General features: G+C 40.1%; 1 pseudogene; it reads left to right on the plus strand.

Moving 5' to 3' along the window:
* The first annotated feature begins 11,793 nt into the window (after positions 1-11,793).
* On the plus strand, positions 11,794-12,791 carry LOC111820204 (uncharacterized; annotated as a pseudogene).
* The last annotated feature ends 1,138 nt before the right edge of the window (positions 12,792-13,929 follow it).

Raw genomic sequence — 13,929 nt, forward strand, 5'->3', positions numbered from 1 at the left:
TTGTATGGGAAAAAAAAAAGAAAAGAAATCGGTTTCCCAAATAATGTATGCAAACAACAGGCATACATTGTGTGCAGGCAGATGATCAGACCCAGGTAAACTTAGCCTGCCACTGGATCAGAAAACTGCAAAAAAATTTTTTTTTCAAGAATAACTAACTCTTCTGTGAGTCTGGGTGTCTGATCTTCAGGTTGGGGACACCTGACTAGCCTAAATCCCTTCTTCTGTAATTCAAACTTAGTTCCTGTAATGTAGCCCTTAGTGATGTCAATAATGTAATATCCTTTATGGTTTTGAAGACTAATATTCAGTCCACTCACACCTCTCTTCTCTAGACTAATGTAGACTTTTCCCTGAAGGACCATTTTTCAAAGGCTTTCATCTTTTACTTTGTCTCCCCTGGCTCCTTTCCAATTTCTCTATAACCTCCTCCACTTATGGGCCCCAAGCCGGAACGGTATGTTTTAATGGCTGATATTGGATATAGATTAAGAATTATATCTATGAAAATATTTCCATTATAATATAGCTCATTGTTACAAAGATTTATATACATAAGGAGTCCCTGGTGTATAACAGGTTATGTTTCAAAACTTTCTTTGTAGATCAGTTATTTGATATTTGAGCACATTTTTCCACAGAAACAATGTTATATCTGGTACTTGGGCTCCCGGCCCAGCCAACAAATGCTAATTGAACCCACAGAGCAGTAATGACATTAGGTTGAATTTAGAGCCTTGAGAATAAGAGACACGGGAAGATGGAGTGGGAATTTCTTTCTCCTGTTCCTCAGCATGGGACTGGCCATAGGGAACATTTTGAAATAGGAGACCCTTGACTTTGGGTATATTCCCACATTCTCTTCTGCCGCTCTCCCATCTCTTTGGGTCCTTATCCCAATATCCTAGTTCTCAATCCCCTAGGTTGCCTGAAGTCTTCCAGAGTACTGCATTCCTTGGGTCTCCCTACACTCTACAAAGCTCCATGCTTCAACACAGCTTAGCTCCCCTCCCCCACAATCCAAGCCTCCAGTCCCTTATGAGAACTTCAGGTGGGTGTATCTCATTGAACAAATTCCCATTAATGATGTCTCAGTTATACTTCTGTTTTTAGTTCTAAGTAATGTTCTTAGTTATCCAAAAGACCCTCTCATTTGTGCAATTGCAGGCAGTGTTACAAAATGGAAAAAGTGCAGGTTACGTGGGGGAAGGTTTGGGGAAATGTGGGCACCATCATAGCAGGTATACTTGTTCTGCCTGCAAGTCTATCCCAGATGGCACCTGCTTTCCACAATTCCCTTCTTCCATTTCTGAAGCAGATTATATGCTTCAGGTTGCTTTTTAGCAGCTCCAAGATTTTTAAAATTGCTTTTATTTTGAGAAACTGCTGAGTGAAAAAAGAGTACATACTGTAGGATTCCATTTATATAACATTCTAGAAAAGGCAAACTAATCTATAGCAATAAAAAGATTGGTGGTTGCCCAAGGATGGGAGCAGAGGGAGAAATGGATTACAAAAGAGTCCAAGGAAACTTTTGGAGATGACAGAAATAAATGTTCATTATCTTGATTGTGGTAAAAGTTTCACTTTGTACACTTGAAATATATGCAGTTTATTGTACATCAATTATACTACAATAAAATTGTAAAAAAAAAAAAAGAGAGAGAAAGAGAAATGCAAGAGACTCATATAACACACACATATTTATTCCTCCCAGAAATGGCATTTATTAACAATTTATCATATTTGTCTCAAGCATTGTTTATATAAAAGAAATTAAATAAAACAGGTGAAAGTGAAGCCCCCAACCACAGTTCCATTTCCTTATCCCATTGTCATGAACTTAGTGTCCATCCCAAACAGCCTATTTATAATAATTTTACATACATAAATATGTATTCTTAAGCAATATATTCTATCACAGTGTGCTTTTAAAATGCATATGAAAATATATACATTTTATTGCACAAATTTCTTTTGTCTTACATTATGTTATATATCAATGTAATATCATGTATAGATATTTTATATATGAATATATTATGCTACTTATAGATATAACCCATTCCTTCTAATAGCTGTTATAACATCATAATGTATCATATCATAATGTAATGTGACTGTGATAATTCATATCATAATATAACATGAATATTATAATCATATAATAATATAGTAATAGCCTATGATATGAATATGCTACATTTATTTATCCACTCCTCTTTTGGTAGATATTTCAGTTGTTTCCAATTTTTCATAATTACAGACAATATTTCAATGAGCTGCAAGGTTTTCAAAGCAAATCTCACAGCATTGGCCGCAGGAGCTACTGAATAGTGGCAGCCAGGTAAGTGCATAGATGGGTCTTCTATGAGTGAGATGTTGGTAAGGCAGAAAGTCATTTCAAGGATCTATGGACTGCACAAAAATGGAGCAGTTTTACTCTGTCCTATAGGGTTGCTATGAGTCAGAATTGACTTGACGGCAACAGGTTGTTTTTTGTTTTTTTTTTAACAGACTGCACAAAAGTAGCCAAAGTAGAATATGACTGTGTCTCTAAATTCTAGCATAACAAAGTGGCTCTATTATGTATCCCGCAGAGGTGGGGATAATTCAGAGGACAAGTCCAGGGGCTCACAGAGTTTAACTCCATCTTGGGTACACTGGGGATCCTACGCAGATGACCTGCCATGAAGCAGGCAAAGCAATGCCTTTAGTAACAAACCACGAGGAGCAATTCAACTCTATCCTTGCTGTTTAAAGCCTCCTTGAATTCTTTTTTTTTTTTTTTTCCTTATACAGGAGAACTGCTCCATAGGGTTCTCTTGGCTGTAATCTTAATGAAAGTAGATCATCAGACTTTTCTTCAGTGGTACCTCTGAGTGGGTTTGAACTGCTCACGTTTAGGTTAGCAGTTGAGCCAAACCATTTGTATCACCTAGAGGTCCCTAAAAACCACAAGAACAGGCAAATATTTCTATTCCTTCTTTTCTTCCTTCCATCCTTTGTTTATACATTAAATCCATTTATAAAATTAAGTAATCACATTCTAGTGAGTTGGACATATAATTTGTATTCATTCTATAATGTCAATTGTGTGCCACTTCATTTCTTGTCCCAGGATCCAAAAAACTAAGAAATTTTTATTTTCTTTTCATGACAAAAATAAAAAAATCAGTTCAAAATGTGTTTGCCTAATGGGAACTTTGATATGGAAACTTCCCTCTCTCTCTTCCTTCTTTCTTCTTCTTCTTTTTTTTTTTTTTTTTGTCGCCTACTTGAATTCTTGAGGGTCGTTCATGTTAAATGAGCGTCAGAAAATGTATACTCACTGCTTCTAGGTTACTAAGTTTGGTAAGGATGAATTAAACCACCCTTCTTTACAGTATTATTTAGATCCCTCTAGTGAGCCTTGGTGGTGCAGTGGTTAAGAGCTTGGCTGCTAAACAAAGTTAGCAGTTCAAATCCACCAGTCGCTCCTTGGAAACCCTATGGGACAGTTCTACTCTGTAGAGTAGTCAGAACTGACTCGATGGCAGTGGGTTTGGTTTGGGTTTAGTGTGCTTAATTTTTACTTTCTTGACTTGGTGAAGACTAAATGTACTGTATGAGGGATTGGTGGTTCAGTGGTAGAATTCTTGCCTTCCATGTGGGAGACCCAGGTTCCTGGCCAATGTACCTCATGCACAGCCACCACCTGTCTGTCAGTGGAGGCTTGTATGTTGTTATGGGGCCCCTGTGAGTTGGGGCTGACTGAACAGCAGCTAGTAACAACAACAAATGTAGCATGTTAAAACCTCCTATTGTATTTCTAACAATTTTTGCTTTATATATTTTGATGCATTGTAATTCAGCATAGACAGAGTCACAAATGTGGATTTTACCTTTTGTTATTATAAAATTATCTCTCAAAAGAGTGGAGGAAAGAACCTGCAGCAATACAGTGAACTGAGATGTGCATAAGCATTCCCCACCAGCTACTATCCCAGAGAAACCCTGGACAAAATAGTTAAGTACATAATTGACAGAATAAAAAGGGAAATGCCTCCAGTCCAGAAACAAAGAGGGAACCCAGAGGCTGAGCAGTAAGTAGTGGCTGATGCCATTGTAGCCTATCAGGGTTTGGACCAGCTACAGGCCCAAGAAGCTCCTGGGCTTTTAACATCCTTGCAGGCCAATAGGGGTCCCTGGATGATTCAAACGGTTAATGCGCTAGGCTGCTAACTGAAAGGTTGGAGGTTCGAATCCACCCAGAGACACCTCAGAAGAAGAGTCTGGAAAGCTACTTCTGAAAAACCAGCCATTGAAAAACTCTATGGAGCTGTTCTACTCTGACACACATGAGGTCACTGTGAGTCGGAATCAACTCAATGGCAACTTTTTGCTTGTTTTGGAGGGGGTGGGCGATAAGATGTCTCTGGTGTGAGCAAGGAAGGCAACTGGAATTGAGCACCCTGCAAAAGCTAAGCAATCCTGAGGGCTGTTAGCAAAACAGGACCCGACAAGTTCCTGCCTCCTCAGGCTATAGGTGAAAAAAAGAAACACCACAAAAACTTGAAAGCAAGCCCGGCACTGGCATGGAATGAGTTCTAAATTTTCAGTGTGAGGTAGAAATATCAAGCTGAGAAAAAACCAAACCTGGGTGAGAACTAGTGATATCCCTAAGACTTTAGCAAAAGCAAACTTGTAGCCACGCTGAAGAGACAATCCCACAACCCAAAGCATAGAGTTCTTCCCCAGGAAAAAATCTTCACTGAAAATAAGCTGATAGCAAAAATTACAAATTATAAGAGAAAACCACTATGAGGGTCGGATCATGAAATTAAGAGAATTAATGCCTCCAAAAATTAAAAAAAAAACAAACAACAATCTATATATGACTATAAAATAAGTAGGACCCTGGCGGTGCAGTGGTTAAGAGCCCAGGCTGCTAACCAAAAGGCAGTTTGAGTCCACCAGTCTCTCCTTGGAAACCCAATGGGGCAGTTCTACTCTGTCCTATAGGGTCGCTATGAGTCGGAATTGACTCAACAGCAATGGGTTTGCTTTTGGTTTTATAAAATAAGTATGTTTAAAATTATTTACAAGACAAAAGAAGGGATAGAAAACATAATGAAAAATAGGAAAGCACATAAAAAATGGTAGTTTGGAAAAGGACCATACAGTTCTTTTATAGATGAAACTTCTAGCTACTGAAACTCAAAACCAAATAGATAGATTTAATAGCTGAATAGAAATAAATAAACCAGAACTAAGAAAACTACTCAGAATGTAGCACAGATGTAAAGAAACGGGTGGCAGGAGGGATGAATGAAGTTTTAAGAATCACAAAAGACAGAATCACAAAGGACAGAAAGGATATACAATAGGAGTTACAAAAGTAGTGAATAGAAAGTAGGAAAGAGGTAATATTTGAAGTGATAATGACTGAGAATTTTTCAGAATTGAGAAAACACAGGAGTTCTTAGATTTACAAGTACACTGTATTAGCATTTATTGCTGTGCAACAAATCACCCCAAACTTTAATGGATTAAAACAATAACCGTTTATTTAACCCACAGTTCTGTTGGTGAACAACTTGGGTTGCGCTCAGCAAAGAGGTTCTTCTGGTTTTGGGCTTACTCATGCATCTGTGGTCAGTTGGCAGCTGCAGTCAGCTGGCAATGGCCTCACTCAAATTAGCAGATTGAGAACGAGCCTCACTCCATTAAGTCTCAGTGCAGAGAATGCTCTGTTTCACTTGGCAGCTGTCATATGCCACACAGACAAGTTAGCCTTGCAGTGAACGAAGCCCTCTGTGTTCTGATGTAATGCTTTATAGTGGGGTTTTCAAGTGTGCTGTTGTGTAACATGTTCTGCCCTTTTGCACAGATTGTGACAGATGTTGACTTACTGGGAACAACCTGGTTACAAAAGGAGTCATTTTAATTAATGACTTGACATTTCTTTGCCTCTGTTGCAACCTTGGGATAACTAATTGTTAGTTTTACCTATAATCACTTCACCCTCCAAATTTAGCTCAAAGTATCTAAATTAAAAAAAAAAAAATCGTTTGGTCAGTGTTAAAATTTGCACAGTTAAGACTTTAGTACTAAGACTTTTTTTTATTTTGGATTATGGTTCATCTTTCAAAGAATCAACTGAATGATCTTTACACAGTTTTGTAGCTTGATAGATAGGCAAAGTAGGGAGGATGGGTAGAGAAGTAGAAAATATGGATCAATTAAAAAAAGAAAACAAGTTTTTCCTATTCTGGGATTCCTAAACCAAGAATCTCTATGCTTTTCAGCCAAGAAGTGGAAGATAGAAAGTTGTTTGTTTTCCCAAATAAATTACACACTAAAATCTTTGATAAACTGGTAGGAAATATGGTTAATAATCACAATAGACTCTAGAGTGAAAGCAGCGCATTTACCTCTGTTCTGGAAACATTTTGTTCTGGGGAGGACTCTCAGGCAGATGATTCTCACACAATTGTTCTGTTCAAAATATATAAGCTATCAGGCAAAAAACTGAGGGACAGAAGGGAAAGTGTCACTTCTTCTAGGAAACTCCTAACTTAATCATTCAGGACCTGAAAGCAGGGCCAGAGAGTGAAGGATTAGGGAAGGGTGGGGACAAAAAGCCTTTGAAGGTAGCTTCAGGTGAGAAGGGGCTGAGGACATGGTACCTCCAGGTCCCAAATTTCCAAGGATGGTACCTCTTACAAATATTCAGACTCATTCTCCTCATAAATGACCTTGAACTTGTGAGGCCAGATGTTCAGATATATGGTTTTGAAACTTTGATCACTTCCAACATGGGAAAAACCCTATGAAGCAGTTCTACTGTGATACACATGGGGTCACCATGAGTTGTAATTGTAGGGAAATGGAAGGAGCCTTTCTTGATACCTGGGGAACGATTCTTATTTTTAATGACTTCTAGGTGGGCACTATGTGCCTTTGCTCTGGTTGGTCTGTAGATTTGTTCTCCTCCTTGCCCTTCTCAGACTTTGACGTCTCTCCTTGGCTTTGTTGTTGTTGTTACTAAGGTGCCATCGAGTTGATTTTTGACTCATAGAGACCGCATGTGACAGAGTGGAATTGCCCCATAGAGTTTTCTAAGCTGTAATCTTTATAGGGACAGACAGCCAGGTCTTTCTCTGATGGAGCTTCTGGGTGGGTTCAAGCTGCCAACGTTTTGCTTAGCAGCTGAGTGCTTAACCGTTGTGTCACCAGGGCTCCTTCGCTTTAATGATGACCAATCCCTAGCCATATTACCACAACACACTCTATTTCACTCCTTCAGGGGAAAAAAATCTCCAAACTAGATAGGATCCACCAAATATGAGGGCAAAGTAAAACTCGTAGCTAGAGCAAGAACATGACCTTTTGAAATTTCAGGAAGAGGCACTTCTGCAGGATACCCAGAGAGCCACTTGCTGATGCTGGAATCTGACACTGGTGCTTCCCTGCTTTGTGCTAAGACACTGAGAACCAGACAACCATCTTCCCTAGATGGCAGCAGCAAGGCAGGCCTGACATGGCCACTAGAAAAGTTTGGAGAGGAATTAAAATCAGCTGCTTCCACATTGACTCTACCTTGGCTAGCCCAACCTATATCAGAGCAACTCATATCTGTTCCTTCTTCTATATCTGACTAAGTCCACCTCAACCCAATTACAGTTCCCATCCCATTTTTTAATAGGTCATTTGGAAAAGTGCTCTTCTCCTGCTTGATCAAGCTTTCTGCTCTGGGCATTCAATCCAGCTGCATCCATGAAGCCCTGCACTGCTGATTCTTCCAGTCTTGCTAGGCCAGGCTCTCCTGGGGTAATCTGCACAAGCTAGCTATGAATTAGGCATTTACTCTTTAAACTTGAAAAACCTGGGGAGACTTTCAGTTTTAAGATGATGCAGAAAAGGCACATCTCCTCTTTTCCACTCTCATCAACAAGAAAGATGAGAAACAGAAACACAGGTGCAGCATTGATGAAACTAGTAGGCCCTTGTGTTTTCAAATTACAGTGTGTGAAGACAGAGAGTAACTGGAGGATTCTGGCATAGGGTAGAGAAAGGTGAGACTTAAGAACCTGCAGAGAATGAAACCACCAAGAAGCCAGCTGATTTTGCTCTGCACAACTCCTGAAGAGCTCAGGCTTTGAGGCACTATTTGGGGTGAGGCATCACATCTATCTCGGGTAGAGTTTGCTGCACATGCCCATTCACAGTTACAACTGGGCAAGAGTGTAGAAAGAGGTGCCCAAATGGATCACCTGCATTCCACATACATTTCTCCCTGCCCCCATTGTGTAAATATAGCCACACCTCCTTCTGCTGATCATAGGACCACCCCCAAAATTTATTTGCTATGAAGTAGATCCCCCAGCTGATACCACGTTGTGTGGGATTCCATGACTAGAGATCAGGCATTCCATGACCCCCTAAATTTGTTTCATAATCTCTAAAACACTATGCAGTATTATCTTGATGCCTGGAAACAAGTTAAATGTTTATTTAATAAATGACAGAATGGGTGACATTTGCTTACCCCAAAGTTTTACAATCCACTTGGAGTGAGGATCAGTAGGAAGAAAAGATCCCCTTTTTCCAGATGCCCCTCATTCCAACCTGGTCCCAAGGAACAGATCTTGCTATTGTCCAGCCTGAGGCTAGTTGAAGTCAGAAGTCAGGAAATCAAAGACTCATGAAGTTGGAATAGACATTTCAGATTATTCAGCCCAACTCCTCAGTAGCACAGTGCAAGGGTGTGTTGTTAGCTGCTGGGGACTTGGTCCCGACTCATGGTGACTTTCGTCAACTGATTTTAGAAAGTAGATTGCCAGGCCTTTCTTCCTAGTCCATCTTAGTCTGGAAGCTCTACTGAAACCTGTTCAGCATCTTAGCAATATGCAAGCCTCCACTCACAGATGGGTGGTAGCTGTGCATGCAGTGCCTTGGCCAGGAATCAAACCTGGGTCTTCTGCATGGAAGGTGAGAGTTCTACCACTGAACCACCAATGCATGGTTTAAATCTGGCTTTCATCTATGTGGAAGGCTTACATCTTTGAGCAAGTTATTTAATCTCTGTGTCTTGGTTTCTTCATTTGTAAACTAGGGGTAGTAATATGAGTCCTTATTTTCTTATCTACAGTTTAGAATCTAAAAACCAAGAAGTATTGCAAAACTTATTTGGTGGGAAGAGCTGATCTAAACTCATTTGGCGGCAAAATCTAACCCAACTCATGTAAAACTATGCATTCCACTTGATGTAAAAATTCACATGCCTCACCCCATAAATATTAATGTGTTTAATGATGGGATATAGCCCCATGGGGATGTTTTCTAAAATAAGGTATATGCCCCATATGGATGTTCCTGGGTAGCGCAAACAGTTAAGCATTCAAATAGTCATCGAGAGGTTGGTGATTGGAACCCACCCAGAAGCACCTCAGAAGACAGGCCTGGTGACCTGCTTTCAAAAGATCACAGCCATGAAAACCCTGTGGAACAGTTCTACTCTGCACATGTGGAGACGCCATCAGTCAGGATCGACTCAGTGGCAACTAACAACAATATCCACACGTCTCTCTAAAATCAAAACATTTAAGCATTTCGAAACACTTCTGGTCCTAAGGTTTTCAGATAAAAGATTGTGTATCTGAAGTGATTAACTCATAAGGTTGTTGTGAGGATTAAATTAATGACATAAGAAAAGTGCTTAGAATAGTACTTGGCACAGGATAAGTGTTCTAGAAATGCTTGCTGTTATTATTAGGAACCCCCTCTAGAAGTGTGTTCCTGAGAGATGTTATCTGGCCTTTATTTGACTCCTAGTCAGATGACTTTGTGAGTCAATCTAGTTTAAATATTGAACATTCTAATCTAATCTTATAATAAGCTGAAATTTGCCTTCCTCTAACTTCCCCACACCAGTCACTGTTATATTTCAATATAGCTCTTGCAGAGAGCTACTGTGTCTCCCCTGGGTCTTCCTTTCTCCATGGTTAATTGTTCATTATATATTGTTTCCAGTCCATCCACCAGCCTGTTAGCTCCCCACGCCATCCCAAAGCACTCAAGTTTGCCAAAACATCCTTTCAAATGCAGTACCCAAAACAAAACCCAGAGGTCCAGATGGGTTCTAATCAGCACAGAGCACAGTCCACGTTTTTTTCTGTGCTCCAGACTGTGGGACAACAGTGTCTCAGTGTGAAAACAGAAACGAGATGGGAGGAGATTTGGAAAAACACAATACAGGCCATCAATGGCATTCCATTATAAAAACGTACTAAAAAAATTCAATTTCAAAGCAATTTTTTCCTGGTTTCCCTGAGCCAAGTTGGAAAACAGTAAGCAGCCTAGACTGATCGAAATGCAAAAGTCAAACGGTGTAGAAGTAAGGTCATTGATGTTATATCCATTCATTTACTGTGAAATACTACACACAGTAATGCTGAAGCCAGTGTGAAAGTCATAGACTGTATCCCACAGTTCAAGAAAAATGGATGATGTTCCAGCAGAAGGAGAAGAAGAACAGAGCTAAATGAAACTATGACAGTATCAGCAGCAAATTACTGAGAAACAAGAGGAACACTGTTTCTTCAAGTGGGCCCAGCTAGACCCTTCCTCATCTCTGGCCATAACTTCCACTGGTTAAGAGAACCTGAGCAAATAAAAACCACCAGAGGGGAAGAAATCCATTTTCAGGGTGGGCAATGTGATCGCTCTCTCAAGCTGTGATGGGAATGGTGAGAAAAACATCCTCTTACACTAGCCATCTTGGCTACCTGCAAAGTATGCCTAGAATTCTAGATTGCTTTGGACTCTTGGTAAAGATCCCCAAGAGCTAGCTAGTGGATACATGGAGATTCATTATTCTGTTCTTTCTACTTTGTGTATGTTTAAAAATCTCCAGACAAAAATGTCTTTAAAAATCTTCAAGCAATAATAACTTTTTTTTTTATAACTAGTGGATATCCATGGTGACAGTCTAACAATTACATCTGTCCTTCTTTGCCCCATGCTGAAGACATTTTTTAAATTAGAAAGTATCTTCACTAGTAAACTTGTTGGAAACATTTGGTAATTTTTTTATGTGAACACATAAGATCGCATAAAAGACTACAGATCTAATAACTGAACAGGAAATAAACTATTCAGATAGAGTTTTGACACCGAACACTGTGGAAATTTTGATGCTGGAAAATGAAATAGCCATCAGGTTAATGACTGGCTGAAGGCAAGGATATTAGTAAGATTAGAAATCTTTAACCTGGTTTCTCCTTTAGTTCACTGAGAATGGATTTGTGATCATGGTTCTCAGACTCAGATCAAACCCAGTACCAAAACTACACTATGAGATTGATTACGCTAATAGCCATTGACCTAGACATTTGACTTGGTCAAATATATCTAGGAATTGACCTCTAATGTAGAGTCCCTGGATAGCGCCAGTGGTTAACGTGCTCAGCTGCTAATCGAAGGGTTGGAGGTTCAAATCCACCCAGACGTGCCTTAGAAGAAAAGCCCGGCAATCTACTTACAAAAAATCAGCCATTTAAAACCCTATGGAGGCACTTCCTAGTTGGTGAAAGACATGTATGAACATTTGAGGGTCATTTCCTCTTTTTTGGATGTTCAACTTTTGCGGTGGGGACCCTTCCAGACCTCACCCCATGTTTAACTTCTCTGTGTTGATCCTGATTTTGATCCTCTTGCTACAATCCATTCACGTAACTTAAAATACTCAGAGACTTTGCTAAAGCATCTTCAGACCATTCTCTCTACAAGCCTAATCGTATCAGACAGATGGCAACTGGTTCAGGTGCCACACCAGGGCCTGCACATCCTCTTTTCAGTAAGGCCAAAGAGGATTGTTGCTCTGCCTGCCGTTGGCAGACATCCTCTTGCCCTGGCAATGTTATACTCTCCAAAAATGAGGCATAAACGAACTGTTAGGACCCTGTCCATGACTGTCTTATCTGCTGTTTTCCCGACCTTCGAAGGCCCTGTTATCAAGGTGAGACCTGTCATTACTGGACAAGCAGTTACTTGGCTACTACAGTTATATGGAACCCCTCAGTTGTCAGTCCTTGAAGTTCCCAATGACTCGTAACATTCTCATGGCATTGTTTAAGGACATTGGCCATATGAGGTCTGCAGAAAACAGGTTCAAAGCATTCAAGGTAGCAGTTAATACAGACATCATCCACCCACCATATCCTGCTATTAATGTATCTGCTTATGTCATCTACACGGCTGCTCAGCCCTGGTATCATAGAGTCTTGTGTAGAATTTTAAGTACTGAATTCACAGGTCCAGTCCAACAGATGATTGTGCAAGTCCATATGGTGGCTTGATGGTCACAGAGGACTACTCTCAATGCTATTAACAAGTTCTTTCACAAGTGTGATTCGAGCTTAATCCCAATACCTGAAGTAAAAGATGAGATACCCAAGATCAATGAAGCATATGAGAGACTTCGTGAAAAAACTGGAGAATAGTTACCTTATGCCAACGCCATCAGACACCCTGAAGCCCAGTAGGTGACTACAGCATTTCCAAACCTGGCTTCCGCAACCCTGTACTATGCAGCAGAGACAACATCAACTGTGCAAAACTACAGAGCAGGGAACCACATTAAGGGAGGGCTCCCTGAAAGCACACTCAAAAGTGCTTTTGAGTGCAAAATCCCAAACACTGCGGAAGAGCAGGCAACACTACACTCACGAGGCATCACCAGTGAGCTGAGTGATCAAGTGTCACCGACACCAACAGAGGCACACTCATCCGTGGAAAATGATTAATGTTTTTGTTAAAAAGAAAAATAATGAAAGGAAGAAATGATGAAGTAAAAGAGCTGAACAAAGGGTTTCAAAGGGTGGCTCGAGAAGACAGAGTAAAGTATTATAATGACATGTGCAAAGACACAGAGTTAGAAAACCAAAAGGGAAGAGCATGCTCGGCATTTCTCAAGCTGGAAGAACTGAAGAAAAAATTCCAGCCTCGAGTTGCAATACTGAAGGATTCTACGGGGAAAATATTAAATGACGCAGGAAGCATCAAAAGAAGATGGAAGGAATATACAAAGTCACTGTACCAAAAAGAATTGGTGGACATTCGACCATTTCAGGAGGTAGCATATGATCAAGAACCAATGGTTCTGAAGGAAGGAGTCCAAGCTGCACCGAAGGCATCGGCGAAAAACGAGGCTTCAGGAATTGATGGAATATCAATTGAGATGTTTCAACAAATGGATGCAGCGTGAAACTGCTCACTCGGCTATGCCAAGAAATTTGGAAGACAGCTACCTGGCCAACCGACTGAAAGAGATCCATATTCGTGCCCATTCCAAAGAAAGGTAATCCAACAGAATGCAGAAATTATCGAACAATATCATTAATATCACATACAAGTAAAATTTTGCTAAAGATCATTCAAAAGCAGTTGCAGCAGTACATCGACAGGGAATGACCAGAAATTCAAGCCGGATTCAGAAGAAGACATAGAACCAGGATATCACTGCTGATGTCAGATGGATCTTGGCTGAAAGCAAAGAATACCAAAAGGATGTTTACTCATGTGTTACTATGCAAAGGCATTCAACTGTGTGGATCATAACAAATTACGGATAACACTATGAAGAATGGGAATTCCAGAACACTTAATTGTGCTCATGTGGGACCTGTACATAGACCAAGAGGCAGTCATTTGAACAGAACAAGGGGATACCGTGTGGTTTAAAATCAGGAAAGGGGTGCATCAGAGTTGTATCCTTTCACCATAATTATTCAATCTGTATGTTGAGCAAATAATCTGAGAAACTGGGCTATATGAAGAAGAACGGGACACCAGGATTGGAGCAAGACTCATTAACAACCTGCGATATACAGATGACACAACCTTGCTTGCTGAAAGTGAAGAGGACTTGAAACACTTATTGAT

This window comes from Trichechus manatus, unplaced genomic scaffold (assembly GCF_000243295.1).
Source record: "Trichechus manatus latirostris isolate Lorelei unplaced genomic scaffold, TriManLat1.0 scaffold00029, whole genome shotgun sequence".
In the NCBI taxonomy this organism is placed as follows: domain Eukaryota; kingdom Metazoa; phylum Chordata; class Mammalia; order Sirenia; family Trichechidae; genus Trichechus; species Trichechus manatus.